The sequence below is a fragment of the Leptonychotes weddellii genome, chromosome 14 (genome assembly GCF_054177405.1).
Source record: "Leptonychotes weddellii isolate Sample4059 chromosome 14, ASM5417740v2, whole genome shotgun sequence".
NCBI classification, from domain to species: Eukaryota; Metazoa; Chordata; class Mammalia; order Carnivora; family Phocidae; genus Leptonychotes; species Leptonychotes weddellii.
In genome coordinates, this window is record NC_138382.1 from 43,767,001 (window position 1) to 43,780,309 (window position 13,309).

Genomic DNA, 13,309 nt, shown 5'->3' on the forward strand with positions numbered 1-13,309 from the left:
GGTAGCGGAAGGGGAAGAATCAAGCGGGGGAAATCGGAGGGGTAAAGGAACCATGAGAGATGATGGACTCTGAAAAACAAACTGAGGGTTCTAGAGGGGAGGGGGGTGGGAGGATGGGTTAGCCTGGTGGTGGGTATTGAGGAGGGCACATTCTGCATGGAGCACTGGGTGTTATGCACAAACAATGAATCATGGAACCCTTCATCTAAAACTAATGATGTAATGTATGGGGATTAACATAAGAATAAAAAAAAAAAAGATTGAAAAAAAAAAGTTACTGTTTAATAGTGCTTTATGGTATAAAACTATAACCCACATATATAAGATATGATATTATCCCTTGAGTAGAACATTCTGCAATGGACTAGCCCACTCCCTGATGCAGTGAGTTTCCTACTACCTGGAGTATGGAAACAGATGCTGAATTAGCACTTCCCAAGAATAGCACAGGAGGTATTCCTACCATTCATGTAAGAGTTATCCTTATGGTTGCTAGGAGTCACTCTAATACTTGGAATCTTTAAAAACTCACAAATCATTGAAAGAAAATATATAGAAAGTAAATAATAAATTAGCTGTCTTTGTGAGGACTTAAATGATGTAAAGTCACTGTGAGAAGTTAATATGATAAAAAATAAATCATATGGGAAAAACTATATATGATACATGCATGTATGAATATATACTCATATACATGCATATGTTCATTTATGAATAAAAACTACATCCATTTTTCAGATATTGATTTGAAGGTTAAACTAAAATGCATATAAAGTGGAGACATCAGAGTCAGTATACCAGGAAAACTGTATTTCAACTCACACCAAATAGCACTCCAACCTCTTCGTGTCATTGCCCCTGCATACTTTCTCCATTCCCCTACCTCCACGTATATTTTGCTATCACTCAGGAAAAACAAAAGCAAAATCAAAACTAGCACAAAAGCAACAATAACAACAAAACCACAATTTTTTTTTAAAAATTGTAATCGTGGGGGGCGCCTGGGTGGCTCAGTCGTTAAGCATCTGCCTTCGGCTCAGGTCATGATCTTAGGGTCCTGGGATCGAGCCCCGCATCGGACTCCCTGCTCCTCGGGAAGCCTGCTTCTCCCTCTCCCACTCCCCCTGCTTGTGTTCCCTCTCTCGCTGTGTCTCTCTCTGTCAAATAAATAAATAAAATCTTAAAAATAAATAACTAACTAAATAAATAAATAAAATTAAAAAAATAAAAATTGTAATCGTAAAGCAAAATCCAATGAGCTGACTATATGAATTCATGGGAATCTGCTAAGAGACACAGCTAAGAAGAAAAATGCCCAAAGATCTATGTAGAGTAACCCTATACACACACTGCATTCTAATATGTTCGACTATAGACGCTCCAGCCTCAATCTCTGAAAAATAGTTAAGAACTACTTAACTAATACTTCAAGATAGACATTCCTACGTTGCTTACTTTACATTCCCCTCAGGCATCTGGAAGATATTTATCAAAATATATGAGCCACAGAAAATGGCCAGACATGAATGTGCACTGGCTGAACTACCTCCCATTACTAATGAAGTGAAGCTGACATGCCTAATGAGTTTACTCCCATTTAACCTATCCTACAGTCCCGCTTGAGAGTTCAGCTATGAATCTGTATGAGGATGATGATAAGAATCATGAGACATATTTCTTATCATTTACTACATTTTCTGCCTCAGTAGCTGGTAAGCCTACCTGCCAATCCCAGGGACCATCATTACTGAACCCCTTTCCACTTTTCTCAAGAAGCGTAATATACAACATGGCATGCAATCTACTGTGAATGATTATGAATGAGTAATATCAGTTCATGATAAAGTCTTGGGAGAGTAGCACACAAGGGTCTATAACCAATCTTAAAATAGCCAGGCCTATGTATCATTTATACAAACCAATCACAATCAGAAATCATTTCTAGACAATGGACACAAAGCTGGAGGGCACATGGGAATTCTTTCATTCAATAATACTCTGCAAAAGACTATATGAATATACAAGGATAAAGAAAGTTATGGGGCGCCTGGGTGGCTCAGTCTTTAAGCATCTGCCTTTGGCTCAGGTCATGATCCCAGGGTACTGGGATCAAGTCCCGCGTCCGGCTCCCTGTTCCATGGGAAGCCTGCTTCTCCCTCTCCAGCTCCCCTTGCTTGTGTTTCCTCTCTCACTGTGTCTCTCTCTGTCAAATAAACAAATAAAATCTTAAAAAAAAAAAAAAAGAAAGAAAAAATGTTTTTCCAGTATATTACAATTATCTGTTTTCTTTATAAAAGTGGCATAAGAACATTACAGACAATTCTAAAAATGAAGACAAGAAGGGAAAAAATCCATAGCTCCAGCACCCCAACATAACCACTGCTAACACTATGTTATAGCCTTTTGAGTCTTCTGCTAAGTATATATTTTATATAGTTATCATAAGACTGCATTGTAATTATTATTATGCTTTCCTCACTTAATTTAAGTTGAAGCATATTCCCATGATTTACATGAGATCAGGAAAAATACTATGACAAAAAATTGTTGCAATGTAATACTTAACCAGTGCTCTGTTTTAAAAAATTTACTTCCATTTTTTTCCTATTATAGAAAGCATTATGACTAACAATCACACTGTAAATAAACAAACATACATACATCTATATTTCCTCATTTAAAATGATTCTTTTAAAATAGATTCTCAAAAGCGGAATTACTCAAAAAGCATGGGCATTTTAAAGCAAATCTACACAGGCTGAGTTGCAGGAAACTGCCTTTAAAGGTCAGAATATCTTATCTTAAAGTACTTGATAAAGCCTGGTATCAATAAAAAATTTGATTTCCTAATACAGTTGCATATTTACAGAAGGCTTGTATAATCTATCCTTTATGGTTATTAAGTTCAGAAGTTCAGATTTGTATTATAAGAGTAATACAGATTTGCTCTTTTGAGCAAGGAAATGTCTTTGTTCTTACTTTCCTTTGCGTACTTTCATAAAATGTCTGTGCCTACGTCACATTCCCTCTGGATTTTATACTTTGTTAGGAAATAATAACATAATCCAGGAAATTGGTTAATTAAAATGTGGCGGTTGGAAAATATAATGACCCTTTCCCAGTTAGTCCTTTTTCACTTAACTCAAATGTACATATCGACAGAACATCTACAAAGAAATTCCTAAGGAATGCTTTGAAAATTTCATACATAGTAATGGGTCAGTATCTTGCAAGCAAGAATGTTAGTCCTTATGAAGTCATAAAATGTTCAAGCCCCTAGTCCTTGGTATATCATTTTTTTTTTTTAAAGATAGTCCTTGGTATATCATTAAACACATGCACACACACACACACACCACACACGTATATAACCATAATCTTGAATCGTTTCCACATGCGTATTTGTCTAATATCAGAAAAGCCTTAATTTAAATCCCTACTCAAGTTCCTAAAAACTATTACTAAGTCACTTAACCTCTTTCTAGGTAACATTCCTGAATTTGTAAAGTATAAATAAACCACCTACACCATAAGATAGTCATGAAGATTACATGTGAACACTTAATAGAAAATGTAAAAGGATACACAAATGTGTGCATTTTAAGTATTAAATATTCCTTTTAAAAGGTGTAAGCAATAATAGAAAATGGAATTATTACAGCAAAGTTACTTTTATGGCACCTGTGAGTAAAGAAAACAGTTGAGAGACTTGAGTGTGTACCTAAAAATAGTACCTTATCTTGGTCATAATGAGATTAAAACATCAATCTTTCAATAAGCAGTTTCAGACATAAACGTTTCTAATCACTGGGAAAAAAAAAAAAAACACTGGGCACTCTGCATCCATGGACATTTCACCTGTAAATGTGGGATGGTCATTTGTGAATCCTTCTATCCCTCTATCTCAGGTCATGCAACCCCATGTAGCTGATTCTACCCCTTCTCAGAGGCTAGAGGAGTCTGGCAGAGCCAGTTAGAACCTCGCAGTCCCTTAGCCACAATGACTGATTGAAAGACAGGCGGGTCGTCTCATAAGATGATTGCTGATTTGGCTGAGACTACTTGATTAGAGAGAGAGGTATTCTCATTTCTCATATTCTTGTATATAGGACGGACTGTAACTATCTTGCAGGATGTGGAGAGAGTCTGTCTGAGACCAGACAGCAGAAGAAGGAAGCAGAGAAATAGGAAAGAGAAAAGCTAACCCTGAGATCCTAAAATCAGCTATGTCTTGGTGTGCCAAAACCTTCCATTCACCCCTCCACATCCAGCCTTTTCCATCTTGCTTAGTGCATGGATGTGGGACTGTATTGATAAGGGCTTTCCAACCTGGTCTGCAGCTACGGCAGTTTCAACAATTGCAAACGGGAGCAGGAGATGGAAAAAAGAAGGAAAATAAAGTAGGGCTATTTAATCATCCTGAGGTGTTGCAACAGGTTTGCTGGGTAACTCCACTAAAATCGCAGCTCTTGTCAGATGATCCTCTCCACAGGGATCTATGTTCAGGTCCCTACATCTACCCTGTCCCAGGCTTTAGGCTTCCTAACAGCTCTGTTTGCAGTCTCTGGGCTACTGCACTATCTCTTGTGGTTTCCTTCTATCCTGCCCACAACTTTCTTCATATTCCCTTTAATACCTATTTCTCAAATTACCCAACCTGAGTGTTCCATCTGTTTCCTGCTTTGACCCTCACTTGATAAACCAGTCCTACCCTAGATGTTTCAATTACCTGAGCGGGTACAACCCTATTTTGTTTTAACTAGCACAAACTATTTTCTGTTGATTATAACAGAAAGTATCCTAATGGATGAAAGTACCACTGTTTTTGTGCTCATTGATAAATTCAGAAGTCTGGCTTCTCTGCAAATGGTTGAATTTATTTAATGAATAAGGCAAAAGGACATTCAAACTTAGAGATGGCAAGATTCAGTAAGGTTCTTTAAGAAAGCAAAAATATTTTCTGGTTCAATGGATGCCCACTATAAATATAAAAAGCAATTAACCACAGGAAATAATGAAGCTGCTTAATAATCTTACTGTATATCATGGCTAAATTAAAATGATCTCTCTGTTATTTATTTCCAACATAACCTCAGAGGTTAAAACACTAAATGGGATCAAAATGAACAACCGAATGAATGAACAAGTAACTGCTATATGTATTTAAAGTCTATAAAATCCTTCACATAACTTTTAAGAGTCACTACCGTGTGACACAGGTCAGGAAAGGACCCTAGGCTGTTTATAGGTTGTGCCAGGCTGAAGAGTGGCCCTCAAAGATATACAGGTCTCAATCCTTGGAACCTGTGAATATTTTACCTTACATGGCAGAAGGGACTTTGCAGATGTGATTAAGGATCTTGAAATGGAGAGGTTATCTTGGACTATCCAGGTGGACCCTAAATGTCCTTATAAGAGGGAGGCAGAGGAGATCTGACTACCAAAAAAGAAGGCAACGTAAAGATTGAAGTACCTAAGCTGTTGGGCTGACTCTGGAAAGGGAGGAAGGGGTCAGGAGCCACATAATGCAAGGAATGAAGCTCTAGACACTGAGAAAGGAAAGGAAATGGATTCTCCCCTGATGCCTCTTGAGAAAGCTAGGACCTGCTGGCACCTTGATTTCAGCCCAGTAAAACTGATTTTGCACTTCTGACTTCTAGAACTTTAAGAGGAAGTATGTGCTGTTGTTTGAAGCAGAAATAGTGTGGTAATTTGTGAAAGCAACCATAGGAAAGTCATACAGAGGTTTATGTATTTATCTGGTGGGCTGTTTCAATTCCAAGGAATTAAATGTCTACCTATAGTTACAGTTTCTAGGAAAATATAGAATCACCAATGACTTATTCTTTCCACATCTTTATACATGGAAGACAATGGCATATATTTATTCATTCAAGAACTTTTTTTTTTTCATATTGACTTAGTTGACTGGGTATTCTGCAAGTGTGTCTACCCCTGTATTCTTTCTCTTGTAGGTGCTTAGATGATGGTAATCACACTCCCCTAACTAGTATTGCAAAGTTACCACCTGAGCTCCCTAGAGACATGGGCTCTTAATGAGTGCTCAAGTCAGCTCATTCACAGAAAGATCTAAATTCTCAGAATCTCACTAGTGGCTTTTAAACCCAAGTTTTTGATGGCTGGTTTGTTTTTGGAGTAGCACTAGTTTCTTGATTACTAATCTGGATTCTCTCACCAAACAAATTTATGTTCAAAACCTTTAAAATAAATAAGAGAAAAAAATCATTTAGCCCCTGAGGGCCACTAAAAACCAATCAGCCAAAAATACTTTGCCTAGCATCTGAAAAAGTGAGACATCTGTTTGAGACTTGGTTTAGCATGTTACAAGAGTGAATCCTGGAAGGAAAAAAGCAATGAATTGCTTGGCATACAACAGGATGGGAATGGGCCACTCATGGGACAATTGAATGCAGACGGCATAAGAAAGAAGCTGCTCACTCAGGAGCTATCAACTAACAATTACTAATGAAAGAAGTACCAGAGGGAAAAACTTGGTCCAGTTGTAAAAGCAACGAGATGATTTCTGGGCAGAACCGAAGAAACCTCAGAGCTCATCTCTAAAATGGGCCAAATATTAACTAGTGAGTGACCAAAAAGTGTTTGAAAGAAAAGAGAAATAAATAACCATTTACCTGGTAAGCTCAAATAAGCCAGTTCTGTATAGGAAATAAGAAATGAAAGGGTTGGGGAAAGAGGAAGGGACTACACATGACCCAAATAATCACACTTAGCCTAGAAAAATTTATTTTTAAAGAAGCACACAGCAGATTGTTACAGTTGACCCTTGAACAACATGGGTTTGAAATGCAGGGAACCACTTACATGCAGATTTTTTACAGTCGTGTGCTATAAATGTATTTTCTCTTCCATATGATTTTCTTTTTTTTTTAAAAGATTTTTATTTATTTATTTATTTGAGAGAGAGAATGAGAGAGAGAGAGCACAAAAGGGGGGACGGTCATAGGGAGAAGTAGACTCCCCGCTGAGCAGGGAGCCCGATGCCGGACTCGATCCCCGGATCATTACCTGAGCCAAAGGCAGTCACTTAACCAACTGAGCCACCTAGTCATCCTTCATATGATTTTCTTAATAACATTTTTTCTCTAGCTTATTTTACCATAATAATATAGTATACAATAGATGTAGCATAGAAAATACGTGTGATTTGACTGTTTAAATAGTGAGAGTGTGCTCTCAGTATCCTGGCTTTCTTTCAGTTCCTCAAACTTTTTCTCGCCTCTGCTCTTTGTGCAAGCTCACTACTCTGATTAGATGATTATCTTTCCTACCAGAGAACAAAAACAACTGATTTAGAGTGCAGCATAATAGGCAATTCTATCAGTGAGGAATGTCTTAACTATAGGAGCTTGGAGGGATATGACTATCAACACATGTTATGCTCTCCTCTCTTTTATCAAGATTATGTTAAGAAAGTTTATTATTACTTTGCTGTATATAAATGTTTTAGGTGTCTGAAATATTGGAACAGGACTGTATAATAAATAAGTAGCCTATCCAAAGAGAGGTCTTGCCTTTGACCTTGGTTCCTAGGAGGTGATCTCTTGGAATCCTTGGAATGTCCTCACAGAGAAGACAGTCTCTATTACGTGGGGGCATTGGCCAGATGACAGAATTTAAGGGTTTGATTTATCATGAGAATTCTGGGCCCCAAGATATCAGCTTGACATCTAGAGGAGCTAAAGAATAAAGTTTGGGCATGAAGGTAGTCAACCATGTCTATGTGACCAAGCCACAATAAAAACTCTGGAGGCCAAGGTTCAAGTGAGTTTCCCTGGTTGATACTGTGAGTTTCCCTATGTACTGTCACATATCAATGCTGGAAAAACCTACTGCTGTCCATGACTCCACTGGGAAAGGACAACTGGAAGCTTCACATTTGGAACCCTCCTGGACTCTACCCCATATATCTCTTCTCACGGCATATTTTAATCTGTATCTTTTTGCTGTAATAAACCACAGCCATAACTATTATAGCTTTTAATGATTTCTGAGTCTTTCTAGAGAATGATAGAAACTGAGCGTGATCTTGAGATCCCTGAATTTTGTGAGGACAATTTTTCTAAAGTCAGTTTAGAAATAAAACAGATTAGGGTCATCCACAGAAGCTTTGGTGGCTAAAGTACAGCTAAAGAACACAAAACTCCTTCATTCCAAGCCCTGCACTTATGCTAGAGAGCTTGAGTCCAGAGAAAACACCAGTGTGAAGGAGCCTAACTCCTGAAGAGAAATGGAGAACCTAAGAGCACAGTGAAATGAGGAAGGCCTAGTAGAGTCCAATCTTGTACCTGGACATCCTCCAAAGAAACCATTTTGTTCACAGGTCAGAACAACTACAGAGAAGTTTAACCACACTGGCAATTAACAGCCATTGTTTAAGATAATCTTTCTTTTTTTATCTTTTGTCTTTTTTTAGAGAGAGAGAGAGAGAGGGCACGTCTTCTCACAAGCAGGGGGAAGAGGGGCAGAGGGAAAGGGAGAGAGAGAATTTCAAGCAGACTCCCCACTGAGAGCAGAGCCTGGCACAGGGCCAGATCTCACAACCCTGAGATCATGACTTGAGCCAAAATCAAGAGTTAACCAACTGAGCCACCCAGGTGCCCCAAAGATAATCTTAAAACACAATGGATTAAACCCTGGAGGCAAAAGGGAAAAGTTTAGAAATTTTGACCCTGCCCCAGGGATACAGGTATTTATTATTGGTTTTAAAGGTATGATGGCCTGAATGATGGGACACATGCATTTACACCTACTCTTAGCAGGCATAAGAATTACCGTGCACAACTATATATAATATTTTACTCACGCTATTTAACAAATTTCTAAGAGTAATTTAGACCACATGTGATTTCCAACTGCTGCAACTTCAGCCGAAATATAACTCCCGTCAATTTTATTTCTCTGTTATTCGAATTGTCCAGGCAACAGAGACACCTCTTTTACTTATACTCCCTGCCCACCTTCTTGGGGCTGCTTTCTTCTCACCTCTTAGGTTTCAATTTAAATGTCACCTCCATGGAGAAACCTTCCTCTACTCCTATCAAAACTGTACTGCCCTCGGTTCACAGAGATATTTTTCCTTTTGCACCTGTTTTTTCTTCTTATAGCAAATACCACAACTTGTATGTCTATATTTTCTGTTTATGGGCAGTAAATTTATTGAAGGAGAGATCATATCCTTTTGGCTGGCCTTGTATCTACAGCACAAACACTGCACCTGGCACATAATGCCCCCCAAATAAAGGAACAAATTCTTTAAATGATTTAATTCAGCATTTTGAGCAGGTAGAAGTGCTGTAGATAGATTTGGTTTGCCATTAATAAATCAGCCTTCCATTCTGTGCCTTCTCGTGGGCTTTCAGGTGTTTGGGCATTATAAATACACATCACACAATGGCATAAAACCAAAGATTTTTCCAATTAAATCTAGCACTCCTCATGAAACAGACTGAGAAAACATGGTAAAATAAAGCAATTAACCCATACAGTATCTATCCCTTAGGAGAAGAACCAATCTAACAACAAGAGAAAAGGGAGAGAGAAGGACTTCAGCAACTGAGAGAGGTGCTTGAGTGTACTAGAGAGACTGTAGTTCTTTGACTCTGTTGCCTGGTCTGGAAAATAGCGAAAGAAATTCTTACTCCTCAGGATTGCTGTGAGGGTTATACGGGAGATGATATAAATAGTGGGTTTAAGACAATAGTTCATGTGTAATATACTTTATAAATATTCGCTCTCTTTTCCTTATTTCACCTATGGAATATTGATAAGAATACATACCTGCTGAGTGCTTACTGAGTCCTGAGAACTGCCATAGGCACTTTATATGGGTATATTCATTTCATTTTAACAACTCTGTGAGGCCAGTGCTCGTATTCACAGAGAAGGAAACTGTGGTACACTGACATTAAGTCGTCTGCCTAAGGCCACATAGCTCATAAGTGACAGAGGTGGGTTTCAGAGCCAAGCAGTTCAGCTCCAGCATCTGCGCTTTCAACCAACATGCTCTGCTGCCTTTTCAAGAGATAAATTAACAACTATTCATTACAGACCTACTTCGTGCCAGGAATTCGTTATTATCTCATTGAGTTCTTGTAAATACAGAGTAGGGTATCCTTACTCTAGTTTTGTAGGAACTTGAGGCTCAGTGAGATCCAGGGACCTATCCCAGATTTCTCAGCTCAGAAGCCACAGAACTGTAATGTGAGAAAATGTGTGTTAAATTTCTTACTTAAAAAGAGCATTTGCTGTCTTACAGGACATCGCTGATGCCTTATTATATCAAACCCTTACATATGACTAACTCTTAAAAGACATCTCCAAGGGTACACACACCCACAGGCACTCATTTACAGAAAGAAAGGTACTATTCTCACTGAATAAATCTATTTCTACTAATTTTAAATGGTTATTAATATTATTTTATTATTTCTCTGGAAGGAAAATATACCTATCCTTATACCTATCCAGTTGTTACTGTTAATTTCTAAATAATAGTAATAATATTAGTATTACTATTAATAGTAAGAGCAATAATTGGTACTAAATACTAGAAGTAATGGATTTGTTATAATCACCCCTTTTTTTAATCAATGACAAAACTTATAAAACCATATCCTTGGTGACTTATTACCTTATGTTTGTTTATTGATTTGCTACTTCACTTTAGCAATGATAGGAACAGGCACATCAAACAGGACTGAATGTTTCTGTGATACTCTCTCTCTATGTGCTTATCCCCAAAATGTTTCTAGTCCTCTCTAGTCAGAGAAATCAGTTCAGTTATTTCAATATTTTGTGAATATTGGTTGATTATATTTTTAACAATTATTTATTTTTATTTAATTATAAATATAATACAGAAATATCTAAAAAATACAGAGGAAAACACTAATAATCTCATCACCTTAAAGTGACTCATCACCTTTTTTTTTGAACTGTATCCTTGCAGTCTTTTTAAAATTAAAATTCAACTGTATTATACCATGAATACAACTTCAGACCTTGCATGATATCGTCTTCTAAAGCATCATTGTTATGATTTCATAATATATCATTAAGTAAAGGGCCCTATTTTACTTGACTATAACCCTATTATCTTATTTTGGGAAACTGTTAACTAAGTCATAATCCTTTGTTTGTTGCTTTGATAAACATACTTTAACAAACTTCTTAATTAATATAGCTTTTTTTACATTGGGATTATTTTCTTAGGATAGATTTTTAGAAATAAGATCACAAACCAAAGGGTGTAAAAATTTTCGTGGATCTTGTATCTTGTTCTCAAAAAGTAACACTCTACACTGTAAAATTGATTGACTCATTGGACAGTCTATTGAAAAAGGAAAAGAAAGAAAACATATTCAGTAACTGCAAAAATAATTAAGTTCTCATTCCTGGCAGGGAACACAGGTGGGATGATTATTAAATCTACAGAACTGTTCAGGGAATCTTAAATACAGGCAGTTCTAATCTTGAGTAAGGCATGTGTCCTGTGGCTTTTCAGGACACAGACCCATGTCTCCGTAGAAAGCCATGCTGTAGCTAAGCTTCATGAGCTGCAAAGGCTTATTTGATTCATAAAGTAAGTGAGCTATAGCAGCAACAAGGACACAGAACTTCTCACCATGTAGTTTTAGAGGTTGCCACTCAGGCCCCCACTCAGACATTGAGCACATCTCTCTGCCTAAATGAGGGTGTGAAAGTGGAAACTTACACATCCAAGATTCTTGCATTTGCCAGGACATGAAAAACAGAGTAGGTAGGGGAAAAGGGTCTCCAATGTCAGTGGGGAAATAATTAAAAGGAGAGTCCTAGAATCCTGACATTTTTTTCTTTTCTTTTTTTTAAGATTTTATTTATTTATTTGACAGAGAGAGACACAGTGAGAGAGGGAACACAAGCCGGGGGAGCGGGAGAGGGAGAAGCAGGCTCCCCACTGAGCAGGGAGCCTGATGTGGGACTCGATCCCAGGACCCTGGGGAACATGACCTGAGCCACCCAGGCGCCCCCCCTAACATTTTCTTAACTATAGAGCACTTTTGATATAACACAGTACAATCGCCTCACTTAACAATGAGGAAATTAAGAACAGCTTGGGTGGGCAGTGAGTTCTGTGAAGTGTAACCAGCCCTGTAACCCTGTTCAAGTGAATTTCTGCAGTTCTGGGGCTGGGGCTCTCGGGGGTAGCTTGTGGTGGGAAGAGAAGACCAGCAAATTGATATAGCATGTGAAAAGGCCAGCACAGTGGTCTGCACAGAGGAAAAGTTCATTAAATCAGAACTCTTATTCTTATTAAGAATAAAAGTGGAGACTAAATTGAGAAATTCAAGGGATGCAGTTTAGAAAGCAAGGAAGGAAACAGTGTGCAAAGCAGGTGAAGCTAAATGATACTTTGAAATATTTACTTTGTTTTGTTTGGGTTTTTCTTGCAGTGTTTCCCTTTCTTTACTTTTATCACAGTGCAGGTGGGCTGTCAGCGCTGTAGGTCATGGTCTCACGGGAGGTACATGCCACCCAGAAGAGCCCAAGTCTGGTTCAGTTCTTTCTGGCTTTTTTCTTTTCTTTTTTTTTTTTTAAGGTTTTTTTTTTTTTAATATTTTATTTATTTGACAGAGTGCAAGAGAGCGTAAGCAGGGGGAGCAGGAGAAGGAGAGGGAAAAGCAGGGTCCCCCCTGAGCAGGGAGCCCAATGCGGGGCTCAATCCCAGGACCGTGGGATCATGACCTGAGCAGAAGGCAGACGCTTAACCATCTGAGCCACCCAGGCGCCCCTGGCTTTTGTTTTTCAATAGCCTGAATGCTTAGGAGAACTGAAAGTGTCTGCTAATGTTAGGAAGGATAGGAAGGATAGAAAAAGCAGAGTGGAAGAAACATGAAGGACGAAAAAGCCTCAGGCTGGCTGAAGAGAGGAGAGGTGTGGTAAGAGGACTTCATATCCTGAGGACAGGTACCCAGAAGAATGACAAGGGACTGGATGCCCTCGACACAGGGCCCCAGCCCCAGGCTCCAAGTCTGACTGCTGAACCTGCAGGAACTACAAGGAGGATATTTCAATATCCAGGTAAACAAATGATTATTGTCCATGTCTCTTTTGCCTGTGATACCAGGGCGTGGTGTAAATCTGGGGATCATGGCCCAACCCTGCAGAGCTGGGGAAGGATTCAAACTCTACCAATGGCTTCAGTTAATATTTTTCCAGACTGTAGAAATACAAATTCCAGAATACAATTTGTATGAGCTATAAAACGTAAATTTTGGTGCTCCTGAGA

The 13,309-nt window shown here is 38.3% G+C and overlaps 1 long non-coding RNA gene across 1 annotated transcript in view; it reads right to left on the minus strand.

Annotated features, from left to right (window-relative positions):
* The window catches only part of LOC145717038 (uncharacterized), a 453,314-nt gene that overhangs the window by 222,411 nt on the left and 217,594 nt on the right, over positions 1-13,309 (minus strand). The window lies entirely within an intron of this gene.